Genomic DNA, 19,730 nt, shown 5'->3' with positions numbered 1-19,730 from the left:
GGGGGGTAGGGCTGGCTCCAGATTTTCGTGGGCCCTTGAGCTCCACATAATGCTACAGTATATGCTGGTCCCCATGGACGAAGCTCCACTGTCTTATGGGCCCAAATAATGCTCCATATATGATGGGCCCCATATCTAATGATCCAGTGTATAATGGGCCCTATCAATGCAGCTCCAGTGACTGATGTCCACCTTTGGAATGCTCCAGTGTATGTTGGGCCCCAGATATCATTCTCCAGAGTATCATGCTCCCCCAAAATTGCTCCCAACCTTTAAAACAATAAAATAAGTCTCCTCGCTAGGGAATCCCTGTACTAGTCTGGACTCCTCGTCGTCCCCATCTTCCCTCTCTCTGCACTTGGACTGTTTAGGCAGAGGGCATACAGACGTGATGTCATCACGCTCTTTGACCAGAATGTCACCGTCAGGAAACGCGCAAGACGTCACGGCGGAGGAGCAAGGAGAGGTAAGTATTTCAACTTTGTAAGTGCTGTGATCCTTACCAAGCGGGGGGGCCCACTCGTTGGCGACGGCACTGGCACAGGGCCCCTCATAGTACGGTGGTGTGTCTGACGGCAGGTGGGCCGAACCTGCACTTTCATCTGCACCTTCCTTTGTCACCGTGTAAGGTGGTATAGTATGTGGGAAGGGTAACCTGAGTTTCATCAGGGTCAGATTCTGGCTGTGTAGAGTGCGATGGGGATTTAGTGGTCTGGGTCAATGTTCCAGCAGAATCATCTAGCATTGGCTGGGCATCTGTGCACTTATGGCGCCCCAAAGAGTACGTTCGCCACAGTGGCATTAGCTTCCTCCTAGGGAGTGTGATGTCATGCTTGTGAGCAACGAAGGATCTCTCTAGCAGGTAAAACGATTGGCCGGCGCTATTCCCACGAGTCACGACCCTCCAAACAGCGTCCATGAAGGCAAAGTGTTTGTTTTCCGGGGGCAGTGTGGTTGCAAAGCTGAACCTTAAAGGAATGTCCAGAAGGGCACCACCAGGAGTGGAGCCTGCGGCTTAATTTGACTCAACACGGGCAACCTCAACCATCCAGCCACATAAAAGATGCCCACATTGCAAGCTTAATTCCGTTAATGATCGAGACTCCGTCATGCCCCCGCAGTCCGTGTCCAGCTTACTAGAGGGACACGCGAGGCTCTGTCACGCGAGATCTGCCAATAACAGGTCTGTCATGCCCTTACCTGTCCGTGGCTGCATGCGCGCTACACTGAAAGGACCAGCGTGTGTCGCTTACAGGTGCAGATAACCCGCTGAACACCGTTAGTGATGGGGATCTGTGATTGCAATTCTTCCCCGCGAACGAGGATTTCCCAGTAAGTGCAGGTCAACCGGAATTCCAGAAAAAAGGAAAAATTAAGTGTCCAAACCAGAGGTGCTGTAGCTTGCTTAACAGCTGGTCTCTTCTGCTGAGTAGCACACAGTTCTTACCTAAACAGGTGGCATAGATTTGTGGCTAACTCTGCTGAGTAGCATACACAGTTACTAGGCCCAAAGTATTAAGTGGAGTAAATGCAGTCAAAAACTGGTTCTTTTATAAACAGGCAGCATAGCACGGTTCACGGGTAGGCTCCTCTGCTGAGTAGCAGACACAGTTACTAGGCCAAAAAGGATTTTTATGACAATATGCGCTATAAAATTATTAGGAGCACACACGGTGTAGCTCCTTAACTGGTGTACTACATCGTTGGCTACCAGACACCGCTGCTATGGCCTGAAACTGTCTATTATCTTTGAAAACCATTATTAATGTGAAAATATAGTTACGCGTTTGTTTGATAAAACTTTCTGGAACGGAAACTCAAACAGCGGAATTGTAATCAAAGTTTTGTTGTTCGACGAACGGATCTAACACCCCCCAAAACAGCTAGAATTTGAACTTGGCTAACAGTTCCACTCAAACACCAATCAGCTGTAATCAGGAGGCAGACTCAGATGGTCTCAAGCACAGTATGGATTCGACAAGATTGCAGAAAGCAGAGAAAGGGTACAGTATCACCGGATTACAGGTATATATAGCATAGTTTACACATTACAAATATATGTCTATAGATCAGGAGGCAGACTCAGGCGTTCTCAGGCCCAGTATGGATTTGACCAGATAGTACAAATTTGAGAAAGGGTACATTATCACTGGATAACATATATATGTAGCATAGTTTAAACATTTAAAATCTCTGTGTTCTCGGTATGGATTAGACAACAATCTAAAAAGTAGGAAAAAGGAAATGTATTTGAAGCGTACACCAGTATACACTTTTAGTGGTATTTTTAAATCTTCATGTATATTTCTGTCTCAGTAAGACAGTCCAGACTCTCCGCAATAGGAAAATGAGATGCATAAAAGTACAGACATAAAGTCTAGTGATTGCAGAAATGTAGGAATTACTAATCACGGGAAAAACTTCCGGGAGAATTCTCAGAGGCGATGCTGACCCTCAATTACTTTTTGTGTGTGGAGACAGCGAAAACAGTTCTTTGTGAAGAAAGGGTTGCTGTATCGCAGTACCGTTGATCCCATCACCGTTACTCATCTCCATAAAATTTTGATCACAGGGAGAGATGTAGACATGGTGCTCACTGCCTATCATGATCTGTTACGTAACTTTGGAGTGAAAAAGACAGAAGCCACAGGCCGCAGGCAATTCTAGTGGATTGGCATGAGAGGACACAATTAAAAATGTGCACAGGAATATCACACGTCTGTGAGTAGGAAAACTGTGAAAGCTGATGATAAACCACCACTGCATCTTATTGTGAGTCGACGTCCATAAGAAATGGAAGCCATTGATCATCTGAAGCTAGAGCCCGGCCAGCAGGACAGGGCATAGCTACATCTTAACCATCATGTATCAGTTCACCAAATTTGTAGTGGCAGCCGCAGTGAAGGATTTGACAGGCCAGACTACACAGCGGAGGAGCAGGGAGAGGTAAACATTGCAAATGCTGGGGCCCTGCCCAAGCAAGGGGGGCCCATTCGTGGGCGTCGGTACTGGCACTGGGCCCCTCATAGTATGGTGGTGTGTCTGACGGAGGGTGTGCCCCCCCACCGTCAGAGACACTTGATTGCACTATGAGGGACCCTGTGCAAGTGCCCGCACCCAAGAGTCGGCCCACCCACCTGTCCCACCACCGCTGTCACCTGTGGACCCTGCATCCACCACATTAACCCAGTGTGCAGTGATGGACACGTAACGGCCCTGGCCATTCCTACTGGACCATGCATCTGTGGTGAGGTGCACCTTTCCACTCACTGATTGCTTGAGTGCATGGACAATGCGGTCTTTCACATGAAGGTGGAGGGCTGGGATGGCTTTGCGAGAAAAGAAGTGCCGACTGGGTAGGTCATAGTGATGTGGATTTATTTTTGATTTGGGTAGATTTACCCCTGTGCGTACTGTGGCCTGTCCTGATTAGACAGAGTCTTATTGAGCGCTCAAAGGAAAAGAGGAAGCTACACTTAGTTAGCAACAACTCATTCCAGCAGAACTCTGGAAACTTTATTCATATATGGTCTTTTATCAGTTCGTATAAAGGAGTGGTTACTCATTAACATAAAGGCTTTACTTCTTAGCTAATTGGTCAGTTTAAATGCATGAACATATATGGGTGTCCGACCTGGAGTTATTTAGACACCACGTGATTTACTGTCCGGAATCTTGCACTTCTCAGCAAGTCTTCAATATCGGCCGGACCACCTGGCCTAAGTTCCTCATTCCCTATGTCTGCTAGATATTTCTCAAGTCACAAGACAAATGAGATGACTGGGTAGCAGGTTATTTCCACCAACTAGTTATAAGGTTCAAACTGTGAATATGTATCTGTGTGCAGTATATATGAGTATATATCAGTATATAGCCTATATAAGGCAAGTGCGATCTATATGAAATACATATACAGTGGGGAAAAAAAGTATTTAGTCAGTCAGCAATAGTGCAAGTTCCACCACTTAAAAAGATGAGAGGCGTCTGTAATTTACATCATAGGTAGACCTCAACTAAGGGAGACAAACTGAGAAAAAAAAATCCAGAAAATCACATTGTCTGTTTTTTTTTCATTTTATTTGCATATTATGGTGGAAAATAAGTATTTGGTCAGAAACAAGCAATCAAGATTTCTGGCTCTCACAGACCTGTAACTTCTTCTTTAAGAGTCTCCTCTTTCCTCCACTCATTACCTGTAGTAATGGCACCTGTTTAAACTTGTTATCAGTATAAAAAGACACCTGTGCACACCCTAAAACAGTCTGACTCCAAACTCCACTATGGTGAAGACCAAAGAGCTGTCAAAGGACACCAGAAACAAAATTGTAGCCCTGCACCAGGCTGGGAAGACTGAATCTACAATAGCCAACCAGCTTGGAGTGAAGAAATCAACTGTGGGAGCAATAATTAGAAAATGGAAGACATACAAGACCACTGATAATCTCCCTCGATCTAGTGCTCCACGCAAAATCCCACCCCGTGGGGTCAGAATGATCACAAGAACGGTGAGCAAAAATCCCAGAACCACGCGGGGGGACCTAGTGAATGAACTGCAGAGAGCTGGGACCAATGTAACAAGGCCTACCATAAGTAACACACTACGCCACCATGGACTCAGATCCTGCAGTGCCAGACGTGTCCCACTGCTTAAGCCTGTACATGTCCGGGCCCGTCTGAAGTTTGCTAGAGAGCATTTGGATGATCCAGAGGAGTTTTGGGAGAATGTCCTATGGTCTGATGAAACCAAACTGGAACTGTTTGGTAGAAACACAACTTGTCATGTTTGGAGAAAAAAGAATACTGAGTTGCATCCATCAAACACCATACCGACTGTAAAGCATGGTGGTGGAAACATCATGCTTTGGGGCTGTTTCTCTGCAAAGGGGCCAGGACGACTGATCCGGGTACATGAAAGAATGAATGGGGCCATGTATCGTGAGATTTTGAGTGCAAACCTCCTTCCATCAGCAAGGGCATTGAAGATGAAACGTGGCTGGGTCTTTCAACATGACAATGATCCAAAGCACACCGCCAGGGCAACGAAGGAGTGGCTTCGTAAGAAGCATTTCAAGGTCCTGGAGTGGCCTAGCCAGTCTCCAGATCTCAACCCTATAGAAAACCTTTGGAGGGAGTTGAAAGTCCGTGTTGCCAAGCGAAAAGCCAAAAACATCACTGCTCTAGAGGAGATCTGCATGGAGGAATGGGCCAACATACCAACAACAGTGTGTGGCAACCTTGTGAAGACTTACAGAAAACGTTTGACCTCTGTCATTGCCAACAAAGGATATATCACAAAGTATTGAGATGAAATTTTGTTCTGACCAAATACTTATTTTCCACCATAATATGCAAATAAAATGAAAACAAAACAGACAATGTGATTTTCTGGATTTTTTTTTCTCAGTTTGTCTCCCATAGTTGAGGTCTACCTATGATGTAAATTACAGACGCCGCTCATCTTTTTAAGTGGTGGAACTTGCACTATTGCTGACTGACTAAATACTTTTTTTCCCCACTGTATATTTCCATAACAATCCCCCCTAAGATATCACTTGCCCTAAAATCCTGCTCCTGGCCCAAAGCGCTGCAACTCTTTTATGCTGCCAATGGACTGACATATGCCTAGTGCATACATCCTCCTGTACAGACTTTTTGCAAATGGGCAGTCAGGAGATCTGTCCCTAAAGGGGGTGTGGTGCAATGTAATCAAAGTCTCTTAGTTAGCAGTCTATGCAGTCAGTGCATGTGTATTCTCCGTCAGGTAGGTAATTTATTTAGTCAGGGAGGTCATCCACAGCATCATTCCAGCTCAGGTGTATCTTCTGGTATGAAGGCCTTTTCCTGCAATGCAATGCGTGGATCCAGGTGGGGTTTCCCTCCAGGTCGGTGGCGTCAGCACTTGGAGAAGGGCCATCGGATCTGGGATCGAGTGCTTCTCTTTACAGACTTTTTTTCACCAACACTCAGCAGTCTCCTGACTTCAAGGCGTGCATACCTGGCACCGAATCTGGACCTGGCAATGAAGGAGAAAACTCGAGAATGGACATTAGCAAGAATCTTGGTAAATTCAATTACACATGCAGACAAAGAATCATATTGCATAGTCAACTGCTAAGTAAAGAATACCCCTAAACTGGGTTTTTTACCCAAATAAAGTTTCATATTGGTGACAGCTTTCTCTGAGCCTACGGGAGTGTCTAATGCCAGGGTTTGTCTGTCTCTTGGGCATATTTTTTAGAATGCTGCTCTTAAGTGTCCCACGTAGTCTATGGTGTGGGATGGTGAGTAGTGTGTAGGCCTAAGTCTCACCCTACTGCTGATCAGATCCCTTGTGTAAGGTTTGCTGTGTATGTGGGTCCCTGATCACTTGCTATTGCTTCTGGAAACCCCATATCTGCACACTATTTTTGAGAGTAGCTTCTTTGCAGTAGTCTTCGCCAACCGGTTCCTTACTGGGAAATCTTCAGGCCAGACGATGTGGGGGAACTGTCACGGGGGCTTAGTTCAACTAAGGCTGAAATACCCGGGGCCCCTGTGGTGTCCCTTTACTAGGGGAAACCCTGTCTGACCCTCAACCCAGGGTTTTTGCTGAAGGTGCAAATGCCTGAGCCTCCGACCTTTCCTTATCTCCTGCTCAGCCCTGCACTTAACCCTCCACCCTCCACCCAGTGAGAAGTCACCACCAAAGCTCCCACACAAATAATGACAGACAGGGAGAACTTAAACTGCACTGCGCCGCACACACACAGGAATAAACAGTAATGTGAACAGGGCACAACTAAACACAAATATGGGAAGGAGAAAGGATAACGACGGATCATACGACACCAGATATGAATCTCTCTCTCTTGAACACCTCCACTCCAGACCGGAACCACTTGGTATGAAACACAAGCTATAATCGGCGACGCCCATAGGCCAGCATGACTATTTAAAGACCGTGGGCGTGACTAACCATCCAACCTGGTCTCCAGCAGGATTAACCCCCGAGAGCCTGAAGATCAGGCCGGCGCCACTGAGGCTATAGTGGCTGGAGGTGGAACTACCTCTGCCTGCCGGATGCTGTGGTGTGAACAGCGTCCGACATGACAGTACCCCGTCTTCTACGAGGGACCCCAGGGCCCTCAAGACTCATAGGACCCGGCTTGTCCGGATGACGACGGTGAAAAGAACTGACCAGCCGATCCGCATGTATGTCTGAGGCTGGAACCCAAGACCTCTCCTCTGGACCATACCCCCGCCAGTGCACCAAATACTGAAGAGTACGGCGTACTACTCGAGAGTCCACTACCTTGGCGACCTCGAACTCTAACTCGCCATCCACCATGACTGGAGGTGGCATCGGCGTCGTGTCCACCAAGCCTACCACCTTTTTCAATAAAGCCCTGTGAAACACGTTGTGTATCTTGTACACCGCGGGAAGTTCCAACCGATAAGCTACTGGGTTAATGATGGCAGAAATCCTAAAAGGCCCAATAAACCTTGGACCCAGTTTTAAAGAAGGGATTTTGAGTTTTATGTTCTTCGTAGCTAACCACACCCATTCACCCACACACAGGTCCGGACCTGGCACGCGTCTACTGTCAGCCACCCGTTTGTACCTGGCACTCATGCTCAACAAACGCTGTTTCACCCGCCTCCAGACTGATGACAATTGGGCTCCTAGCTGATCCTCCTCCGGGACACCCCCGGAGTCACCCTGACGTAAGGTACAAAACTGAGGATGTTGACCGTACACACAAAAGAATGGAGACTCTCCTGATGATTCTTGGCGGTGATTATTTAATGCGAATTCGGCCAGAGGAAGGAAAGTAGACCACTCCTCCTGGTTGTCGGACACAAAGCATCGTAAATACTGTTCTAGATTTTGGTTCATGCGCTCAGTTTGTCCATTAGACTGTGGATGAAACGCCGATGAATGTGACAACTTGATCCCCAACCTTGAGCAAAAAGCTTTCCAAAACCTCGCCACAAATTGCGTACCCCTATCAGATACTATGTCAGACGGTACTCCGTGGAGTCTGACCACCTCCTTCACAAATACCTGAACCAACGTCTTAGCATTGGGCAAAGAGGACAACGCCACAAAATGCGCCATCTTTGAAAAACGGTCAACCACCACCAGGATGACCGTGTTCCCTGCCGAGGCTGGCAAGTCAGTGATAAAATCCATGGAGATTTCTGTCCATGGCCTATTGGGTACCCCCAGAGGCTGTAGCGTGCCAGCAGGACGGGTTCGGGGTGACTTAGCCCTAGCACACGTGATGCAAGCTGCCACGTACGAGACCACGTCCTGCCGGATTTTGGGCCACCAGAAACGACGCGATACCAGCTCTAAGGTGCCCTTCACCCCTGGGTGACCAGCCAGTACCGAATCGTGGTGTTCCTTCAACACCTTAGGCCGAAGATGCAGGGGTACAAATGATTTGTTGGCGGGAAGTCCTGGTGGTACCTCCTCTTGGGCCTCGGCAATCTCCGCCTCTACCTCAGTCGTGAGAGCCGAGACCACTACCCCTTTCTGGAGGATGGGTACCGGCTCTTCCCGAGGTTCTCCCCCCGGAAAACACCTAGACAAAGCATCCGCCTTGGTGTTTTTAGCCCCGGGACGGTACGTCACAAGAAAATTGAAACGAGTAAAAAACAATGCCCAGCGAGCCTGCCTAGGAGACAGACGCTTGGCCGACTCCAGGTAGAGCAGATTCTTATGGTCGGTGATAACTGTGACCTGGTGAGCCGCCCCCTCCAAGAAGTGTCGCCATTCCTCAAAAGCCAGTTTGATGGCCAACAACTCCCTGTTGCCGATATCATAATTCCGTTCGGCCGGCGACAACTTCTTGGAGAAGTAGGCGCATGGATGCATCTCGCTCAAGGACGAGCCTTGAGACAGTACTGCCCCCACTCCCACCTCCGACGCATCAACCTCTACCACAAAAGGTTTAGACACGTCTGGTTGCACCAGAATGGGGGCTGAAGCAAAACTATTCTTCAGACGCTCAAATGCACGTATAGCCACCTCAGGCCAGTTCGCCAGATCGGCACCCTTTTTTGTCATGTCCGTGAGCGGTTTGGCGACAGTCGAAAAGTGTTTTATAAATTTCCTATAATAATTCGCAAACCCAAGGAACCGCTGGAGTGCTTTCAGACTCTCCGGCCTCTCCCATTGCAACACCGCTTGCACCTTAGCGGTGTCCATTTTAAAACCAGCTGCGGACACAATATATCCCAAAAAGGGCAACTCCTGGACAAAAAATAAACATTTTTCCAGCTTAGCATAGAGCTGGTTCTCCCGGAGCAACTGTAACACCTGCCTAACATGCTGCAAATGAGTGTCCCGATCGCTAGAATAAATGAGGATATCATCCAGGTATACAATCACAAATCTCCCCAGGACATGAGCAAAGACATCATTAATAAAATGTTGGAAAACGGCAGGCGCGGTGGTCAACCCAAACGGCATAACCAGACTCTCAAAATGACCCTCAGGAGTGTTAAACGCCATCTTCCACTCATCCCCCTGACGGACCCTTATGAGGTTATACGCCCCCCTGAGGTCCAGCTTGGAAAACCATTTTGCCCCCGCTACCTGGTTGAACAAATCCGGGATCAACGGCATTGGGTAGGGATCACGGATAGTAATCTGGTTTAACTCTCGGAAATCCAGACACGGGCGTAACCCCCCATCTTTCTTCTTAATGAAGAAAAACCCCGCGGCTACAGGCGAGGACGAAGGCCGGATGTGACCTTTGCTCAGACTCTCCGCGATGTAGTCTTTCAGAGCTTGTCTCTCAGGACCAGAAATATTAAACATCCTGGCCTTAGGTAATTTGGCCCCGGGTTTTAACCTAATAGCACAGTCATAGGCTCTATGTGGAGGCAGTTCTGAGCAACCCTTCTCAGAGAAAACATCCGCGAAATCCTGCAGAGCCTCCGGCAGGCTGGGCGTCACGGCGGACACACATGTGGCCAAGCAATTGTCTTGGCAGAAACCACTCCATTGTACTATGTCCTGAGTTTTCCAATCAATTACCGGGTTGTGCCTGGACAGCCATGGAAAACCCAGGACCATTTGAGCTGGGAGATTACGGAGGACCCTACATGTAACCGACTCAGAATGTAGGACCCCAATGTGGAGTTTCACCTCTGCCACAAACTCAGTAATCTCCCCTTGAGGGAGGGGAACAGCATTAATGGTCACCACCTGTATGGGGTGAGGAAGTTTTTCAATCTTAAACCCGGCGGTGTGTGCAAACTCCTCATCTATGAGATTGGTGGCGGAACCGCTATCCACAAACACTGATATAGGTAGCTCTCTGCCGGCGACAATAACCTTGGCAGGGAGCATACATTGAGATACCATCATGGAGGATATGCATACGCTCAGTTGGGTCTCCTCCATACCCTCTGAGCTTAACAGTTTTCCGCCGGTGTGACCCTCTTAGGTAGTACCGGGCAAACGTTAACATAATGACCTCCTTTACCACAGTAGAAACATGCTCCGGACTTCCGGACTCCCGGAGCGCGAGGCTGAACCTGTGCCACGCCAGCAATCTGCATAGGTTCAGGGGACTCATCTACTTCAACCACACCTGCACCTCTGTTTTCCCCCAGAGGTAGCATCTCCTGTGCCCCCTGACGAAAACGGCGATCAATACGTATCACCAAACTCATGGCAGACTCCAATGATGCCGGAGTCTCATACATCAGGAGGGCTTGTTTCACCCTCCCTGATACCCCATGAATAAACTGGCTCCGCAGTGCTGGGTCATTCCACTGTGTGTCTACAGCCCAGCGGCGAAATTCCGAACAATAGTCTTCTGCCAAGCGCTCCCCCTGGCGGAGGGCGCGGATTTTAGATTCCGCTAGAGCCAGTCGGTCAGGGTCATCGTAAATGAGCCCGAGGGCAGAAAAAACATTATCGACCGAATGAAATGTAGCAGAGTCAGGTGCTAAGGAAAATGCCCATGCTTGGGGGTCACCACTCAGTAATGACAACACCAGCCCTACTCGCTGGGCCTCATTACCTGAGGATATTGGCCGCATGCGGAAGTATAATTTGCAGGCCTCCCGAAATACGACAAATTTGCTGCGATCGCCTGAAAATCGTTCTGGCAGCGGAAACTTCGGCTCTGCACCGATACCTGCAGATGCCGTTTGCACCTTTGCTACTACCAGGCTCTGCTGCTGAACTGCCCCATTCAACTCGGAGACCTGTATGGACAGCGCCGCCAACTGGCGGGTTATGGAATCTAATGGATCCATGAACTCCTGAAAAAATGTGGGCCGATTATAATGTCACGGGGGCTTAGTTCAACTAAGGCTGAAATACCCGGGGCCCCTGTGGTGTCCCTTTACTAGGGGAAACCCTGTCTGACCCTCAACCCAGGGTTTTTGCTGAAGGTGCAAATGCCTGAGCCTCCGACCTTTCCTTATCTCCTGCTCAGCCCTGCACTTAACCCTCCACCCTCCACCCAGTGAGAAGTCACCACCAAAGCTCCCACACAAATAATGACAGACAGGGAGAACTTAAACTGCACTGCGCCGCACACACACAGGAATAAACACTAATGTGAACAGGGCACAACTAAACACAAATATGGGAAGGAGAAAGGATAACGACGGATCATACGACACCAGATATGAATCTCTCTCTCTTGAACACCTCCACTCCAGACCGGAACCACTTGGTATGAAACACAAGCTATAATCGGCGACGCCCATAGGCCAGCATGACTATTTAAAGACCGTGGGCGTGACTAACCATCCAACCTGGTCTCCAGCAGGATTAACCCCCGAGAGCCTGAAGATCAGGCCGGCGCCACTGAGGCTATAGTGGCTGGAGGTGGAACTACCTCTGCCTGCCGGATGCTGTGGTGTGAACAGCGTCCGACATGACAGGAACTTTTCCCGCTTGTCCGATGTTGAATTTTGTCGGAGGCCAAACAGCTGCTGGGAATCTTTGCTGTTAAGGTGGGAGTTGAGTCCAATCAGGTCATTCATCTGTGTCTTCAATTCTGTGTGGGGGCCATGTGCCCATTGAACCACCATAGGGTACACACTTTGAGATAGACTGGGTCTGCCTTGAGGTAGACGTTTTGAGGTAGACAGTTTGAGGTAGACTAGGTCTGTCTTGAGGTAGACGTTTTGATGTAGACGGTTTCTTGGAGCCCAGTGCTTTTGGCCTTCAGCATCCAGCTTTCCTTCTCCTCCTTCCGAGTCTGATCCTGTTACTTCTTGTACAGGTTTCAGGAAGTCATTTTTGTCAGGTTTAGTGACTGGGTTGTGGTAATTGACATTCTCTGAGCTGATTGTGGGATTTTAGCTGAGGTTTCGTCTATGTCCGCGCCTCCCTCTGTATGAAGACTCGGGTTAGACTGTGTCAGAGGAGGACTTGGGACTCTTTGCATTGGTACCGATCCAGCCGACATTCTCCGGGGATGAGGGGGAAGGTCAAACTGTTGTAGCCTTGGGATGCCTTCGGACTCATGCAGCTCGTCTCGGGGAGTGTTGCCGTGGACTGCCAATCGTAGGACTGTGCTGGAGAAGAAGCTTCCCCACGAGAGGGTGGTGGAGGACAATCTTCTGGAATGTTCTCCATCAAATACGTCCTTTCTGGAAAGGTGGGCACCATTCTTCTGCCTCAGAATTCATATCCACGTCAGAGTCTTCATCCTGGAAATGATTCAGCTTGTTGGCTGGTGGAGGAGGAGGCAGCACTTCTGTCCAATTCAGAGATGGCATCTTCAACGGTTTTCCCATTGACTTCTGTTTGCCAGGTTTTCTCATCTTCAGTCGTCATGTAGTAGCCGTCCGGCTCTACGACCTCTCTCATTTTCCATATTGTCTTCCTCTGGCTGCTTTTTTGGCTGCCACGTCTGCCATGTTGATGCCCCGTGTCTCTACTGTGTTCAGTTTTCCGTGTGCCTTGACCTTCAACACTGCCACCACTTTTAGTAGTTGAAGAGTGTCCAGCAGGTCTCTGATGGCTCCATGGTGCTTCACGGTCAATCCGCTTGCTGTGATGAAGTTTCTTGCAGCCCAGATGGGTCCGAAGTTGGGTGCCATGTCATGCGAGTACCAGGAAGTTTTTGTTCTTCGCAATCTGGCAGGTCTTTCGTCAGCTCTATCAGCTCCGCTTCTTGGGCTCTTGGGCTGACAACCTTCTGGACCATAGAATGTCTTGATTGCTGGTCGCTGCATATCCCATGTGGAACCTTCCTTCATCATTTGCAAAACTGCAGCCATCTATGGTATCTTGCAGATTTTTCATCTGAGGGTCCGTATCCACATTCCCCCTTGGGAGTGGGAGTAGAGACAGGTAACAGCTGCGAGCACTGAAGAGTAGTGGAGAGCAGCCTTGTCAGGAGGGCATGTGCTGCGGGTATTGTTTTCATGCAGGAGGGCCCCCCCTTTGCAACTGGATCCAGGCCGGCTGAGAGGTAGTCTAGAGGCCTCTGGTTTTCCTCCGTGGGTCTGTTTTAAGCCTGGCCAGTAGCATGAACCTCTCCATCTTGGTCCTTCTTTTTCCGTTTGGTCAGGACGGGATGGCTTCTCGTACTCAGTGAGGCCTAGAGTTGGCGCAGAGACTATTAAGTCTTTCAGTTTCCTGTACGAGATGAAGGTTGCAATGCGTTAATGCAATTGTACAGAGGCTGCATTAAGCCTGGAGCACCAGGATCCAAGTTCTGCAGTGCGAGACTAGACTAAGGAAGGACTGCATCTTCGGAGATATTGAGGGAGCCATCTTCTCCTCCACGGTCTTCCGGTCATCTGTCAAGTGTTTCGTCCAGTGGGCGAAACGGTGTCTTCAGGAACTTGCTTTTGACACCACTGGACTCTGTTTTTGCAGAACTTACGTTGCTGCTCCATCAGGCAGAGTAGAGGAGGCATGGAAAACGCTGTGCGGGTAGCGGTGTCGATGACTTCTGCATGCTCCGCAATCCAGTTGGTGGGGACGGAGGACAATGCTCTGGTGAGCTGTGAAAGGCTGTTCCGGGCCCTCTTGGGCCTCACTGTCCATTTGTTGCGCACCCCCCTTGTGCGTTATCAGAAACTGGTCGTCCAGGTGAGGGGGAACATTGAGGGGAGCTTCTGGCAGATCCATTGCCGTGAGCGCCTTTGCTGTGGCTGGCACGTTTGTCAGAAGAGTGTGCAGATCTGGCACATCTGGGGTTTCAAACACGGTTGCTTCGCTCACAGTCCTCAGGTTATACACCATTCAACCTGGTCTGGTTCTCCTTTCACAGTCTTCCTCTTGATCGAGAGAAGATGGGACTGCATGATGATTCCCGTGGGTGAGGCGGCTCAATCTGTCCTTGCTCTTCACAGTGTCGTGAGTGACTCCCAACTTCTGGCACAGGGCCGGTAGGAAAACAAACCATTTGCTGCGGTCCTTTTTTCATCAGAGGTGACGTTCAGCTGAGCTTTCTTGCTCTCACAGGGGGTCTTCTTGCTGGGGTGTCTTCTTTACCAGCCAGCAGCAGTTCCTTTCACCCAGCTTGATTTCAGGTCAGCATCTTGTTAACCAATTTGAGGAGCTGAGTGGCTGCTTTCTGGTCCAGGGCCTGGATTAACTTCAGGGAGCACCTTCAGAATCTTGTCCAAGATGATACTCTGGCGCTGGAGCCGGAAGCAGTGCAGCCATTTCACGGAGCGGGTGTGGTCTCTCTGGGTTGAGAGTTTTCCTGGCCCATGCCAAAGTTCTTAGGCCGTTTCTTGAACAGCAGTTCCACTTAGACCTCCAGTTGGTCAGAGGCAGTTTAGCTCTGGGTGATGAGCTGCGGATGCTGGGTCTTCGGAGCGTCCAGGGTTGTAGACTTGAGTGACACCCGCACTGGCGCAACTTGAAGTCTTGAAGTCTCCCTTGGGCCATAGGCTTCTGGGTGCTATGTCCAGCACCTCCTTGGGTAGGCTTGCACCGGTTGTTCGAGCGAGGCTCTTGTAGGGCCACCAGCATGATTGATTCTTCTTGGGTCTGAGGTGGAGAAGAGGTCAAGGTCACATCTTCATGGGACACTTTGGTCACCTTCAGTTCCTGCAGTAGGTCTGCGCTCATCAGGTGGGGTGGGCAGGTCTCCACCGTAAACTGGAACAGGATGGAGTGTCCTGGCTGTGTCCACATGCTCAGGGGCTTGCGAGCTGGGGAACGTCTGTCTTGACCTTTAATCCCCATACAAGACACAGAGTGTTCTGATAGACTGGTGGGGTCAGGGATTTTCACTTCTGACTGCACCAGTGTCCACAAGGAAAGATATGACAGCCCCCAGTGATTTGAGGTATTGGGTCCGCTGACAGGGTTTCACATGTCAGGGGCGTGATGTCTGGCGGACCTGGTTTGCCTCTGTCCTGTGGACAGGGTTCTTCATTGTCTTCTGTGTTTCTTTCTTGGCCTACTCCTCTGCGCGATGACCTGGGTTGCCAGGGTGCTGTGCACCGGTTCCGGAAATGGCCAAGGTTGCCACAGTTGAAACACCTGACAGGTCTTCTGTCTCTGCAGGGTGGTTGCTCCTCCACGTCAGTGGCCATCACGGGAGGGCCTGTCCTCCGTACTCCTGGGAGGGACTCAATTTTTCTGGCTACTGTAAGCAGGATATCTACTGCTATTGTCCTGTACTCAGGCCTGGCCACTATCAGCAGTCTCTTGATTGGTTCTCTTAGTCCATGCACAAAGGCCTGTGCCAGCATTTGTCCGTGTACCTGATCATGAATAGTGAAGCCTAAAATTTGGAATATTTGCCTCACTCTGCCATGAAACTCGTCTACAGACTCTGTCTCGGCTTGTCTCATGTTATGCAGGCTGAGTGCTTGTCTGGCGTTGGCCCACTCTCTGAGCTGTTCAATTAGCTTTGATCCTGATTCCCAGGAATGCACATCTAATTCTGATGGAAGTTTGAAGTGTTCCTTCATGATTGGCCAGAGTGTTTCACCTGCTTTAATCTCCATTATGGACCAGAGATCACTCCAGGTTGCAGCATATGTCTGCTGGCTCTGCTGCATTCTTCGGTAAAATGGCATGGGGTCCATATCTGGGTCAGGCAGATTTTTCAGTATACTGAACACCTGACTAGGGGTGAAGGGCACATAGTGTAAGAGTTCTGGCTCTATCTGCCCCTGCCCTCTTGGTGTCTGTGAGATTCCCCTATTGCTAGGTAGCATGTCTGTCCCTCCTTCATTTTCATCAGAGGAGGGACTGTGCCACTGTGTGATTGTCTTTCTGTGTGTGGCACAGGTGTGTACGTCCCCCCCTGAGACTGCAGCTCCATGTGGCACATAGGATCTTCAGTCTCAGCAGGTGCAGTGTCTAATGGTCCACACCTCCCTTCTGCTGTCTGTTGTATCGGGAGGGCACCTGTGTTGTCATGTGTGGGGAGTGATTCACTTTCTTCTCCCGGTGTTATAACTGTCTCTTTAGAGATAGTGCCCTGTGGAACTAGGGACACCTCATTGTCTGGATATGGCCCTAGGCCAGCGGGTGACGCAGTACCACGCTATTGAAGTGGCGCCCAACGAGGCCGTGGACGAAAACGCACTGGGATCCTGCTGACCGGAGAGGACAGAGGTGCCGGCCAAGGTCTTGGCTCATGGGAACGGAGATTTGCGCAACTCCATAAGTAAGGTAAGAAAATCTAGTTATCTTACCTGAATGTTCCCTGTGCCCAGTCTGGGTCAGCAACTCTAGCCGGTCAGTGTGGTCATCAAACCCAGGTAGTGTTAAAAAGTTCACGCGCAAATCCAAACCCTGGGATAAGCTAAGTGTCTACTGTGGTCCTGTGTGTCTAAGATCCAGGTGGGAGAGTTGGTGGGAAATTGTGACAGCTTTGTGTTTATGGTTGATGGTAGACCGATAATGGGGGAGTTTGACCCACTCAGATAGGTCCTCACAAATACACCTGGACACAGGGGGAGGACAGGTGAAGCCTTGCCCAAGGACAGGTGGTGGGGGCCTTACGGAGATATCACAAGGCAAATCTCACATCAAGCTATCACAACAAACACCCGTGCACAGGAAGGGACAACAGCGCCCACGCCAGGCCACGCGGTGGTGTTAGCTTAGGGGAGATATTGCGAGCCAAACCACTTGACAGGTTGCCACCAACACACCTGGTCACAGGGAAGGACAGGAGAAGCCGGCCCAGGCATCAGGTGGTGGCAACATAGTGGGAGTTATCACATTACTGATACTGATGAGCCAGCCAGGACGTCCAGTACAGCGTGTTAACATTCCCGGGTCACCAGCGCAGTGCACCCAGTGTGGTTGGCAGTTATCGGTTACCAGTAGCTGTTTCACATACGCGTCACAAGACAAGGGCTTTCGATCTCTCTCCCCGGAAGTCTATATGTGAATTCATTGCAGGTTTCCGCAAAGATCTGAAGCAGAAAGAGTTTTGCCTTTTTATTGTAAACTTCCTCTTTTGCTGCAGGGTGTGCCCCTGATATATATATATATATATATATATATATATATATTTTTCATATTGTTATATTTTGTACTCTGCTTTTCCCTATTTTATGTTTTATTTTGCATTCTTGGTAGTGGTTTTTGTTACTGCAGTGTTAGAAGTTTTGGGAAAGTTGAGTCTGTGGGCACTTCACCCCTCCCTCCCATTACATTGTTCTCAGTGAAATTTTCTGAGAGACGCAGACAGGGGAAAAAAAAAAAAAAAAGAGGAAGCTACACTTAGTTAGCAACAACTCATTCCAGCAGAACTCTGGAAACTTTATTCATATATGGTCTTTTATCAGTTCAATAGCGTGGTACTGCGTAGGCCATGAGTTCGCGGAAAGCTGCGCTTTCAACCAACCGGTAGGGCTTCATCTCTAAAGAGATTAGTTTGGCATTGTGGGCGTTCAAACCCAGTGTACGCGGATGAGAGGATGAGTACTTTCTTGTCCTACTCATAGTCTCTGGTAGGGTGAGCTGGACTTGAGAGCTGCATATGGTGGAACTAGCGGTGGACATGTCGGACAGAGAGAGGGCTGATGATGGTGATGGAGTTGGTGTTCTTTCTGATGGCCTAGATTCAGTCTTTCGTAGCAATAACATTGTGATACCCCGACTGCTTTGGCCTTGCGACGACACCTCAACATTTGCTGCTGGTGGCGTGCTAACCGGTGGGCTTACAGTGGGGGAAACAATGTAACGTTGCTGACTACCTTCATTGGGAGCAGTTGCACATGTGGTACGTGAGGTTTGGTAGTCTGTCCACGCTTGCAAGTGCATGGTGGTTAAATGTCTAAGCATGCAACTGGTATTCAAATTTCTCAGATTTTTCCCTCGGCTAAAGGTCTTTGCTCACTTCTTACAGATAATCTTTGCCTGATCATTAGGATTTCGTTCAAAAAAGTGCCACACTGCACTCTTCCTACTAGGGAAGACATTTTGAGGCCTTACACTCTGTGCTAATTTGACCGTCTGGCCAAGCTGTCCTGCATCTCTTTTGGTTTTTGTAACCCGTTTTTGGACTGCTCCGGGCCTGCCAGATAACAGCTGTTGCGATGTTGATGCCAGCTGCGGATGCTCCTCCTCCTCTTCTGAGCTATTGGCAGCGGCACCCACTTCCCCCAATGGATGCCAATCTGGGTCAACAACTGGATCATCCATCACCTCCTCTTCAATGTCATGTGCACCTTCCTCTGTGTCACCGTGTATGGTGGTATAGTATGCGGGAAGGGGCATCTGAGTTTCATCTGGGTCAGATTCTGGCTCAGTACACTGCGAGGACAATGTATTTCTCTGAGTGAATGTACCAGCAGAATCATCTATCAGTGGCTGTGCATCAGTGCACTCTATGTCAGATTCATCTTGACCTGGGTAATTCATGATTTGACTTGATAACCCAGGCATGGTATGTGAAAACAGCTCCATGGAGTAATCTGTAGTGTAGCCTGCCGCAGCCTTCAATTTTGGTACAGGTGAAGGACACAAGGAAAGGTGTGGTTCATGACCATGAGCCTCCAATGACGACTCAGTGCTTTTAATTTTTAAAACTTCAGAAGAGGAGGCGATAGAGCTGGAGGTTTAGTCAGCAATGTAAGCCAAAACTTGTTCCTGAAGCTCCAGCTTTTAAAGCGGTTTACCTACTCCCAGAAAAGGGAGCCTTCGAGGCCTTGTGGAGCCAGACAATGATGCAGGCTCAACACCTCCTGCATTAGGTGCCATTTTTCTTTTGCCACTACCAGCAGATCCACCACCACCACCAACAACACCATCATTACCGGCTGGCAACCCCCACCCCCTTCCACCACACTTCCTCATTTTTGTGGAAAATGTACCCAAAATTCCACCAACTATATGGTACTGTAAAACAAGGTACAAGGTGTATATAGTAGTGGGGAGAATTTGAATCTCCTTACACACTTCTGGATACTGAAGGATTCTCTCAGGCCCTGTGTATGATACACCTCAATGTAACAGGCTGATTTTGGATGGTGTAAAAAATGTGTATAGAGGACTGAGGAGAATTTGAATCTCCTTACACACTTCTGGATACTGAAGGATTCTCTCAGGCCCTGTGTATGTTACACCTCAATGTAATAGACCGATTTTGGATGGTGTAAAAATGTGTATAGAGGACTGGTGAGAATTTGAATCTCCTTACACACTTCTGGATACTGAAGGATTCTCTCCGGCCCTGTGTATGTTACACCTCAATGTAACAGGCTGATTTTGGATAGTGTAAAAAATGTGTATAGAGGACTGAGGAGAATTTGAATCTCCTTACACACTTCTGGAT

This window comes from Dendrobates tinctorius, unplaced genomic scaffold, assembly GCF_039654945.1.
Source record: "Dendrobates tinctorius isolate UK_male_01 unplaced genomic scaffold, ASM3965494v1 ptg000039l, whole genome shotgun sequence".
NCBI lineage: Eukaryota > Metazoa > Chordata > Amphibia > Anura > Dendrobatidae > Dendrobates > Dendrobates tinctorius.
Note: the sequence above shows the minus strand (reverse complement) of the source record.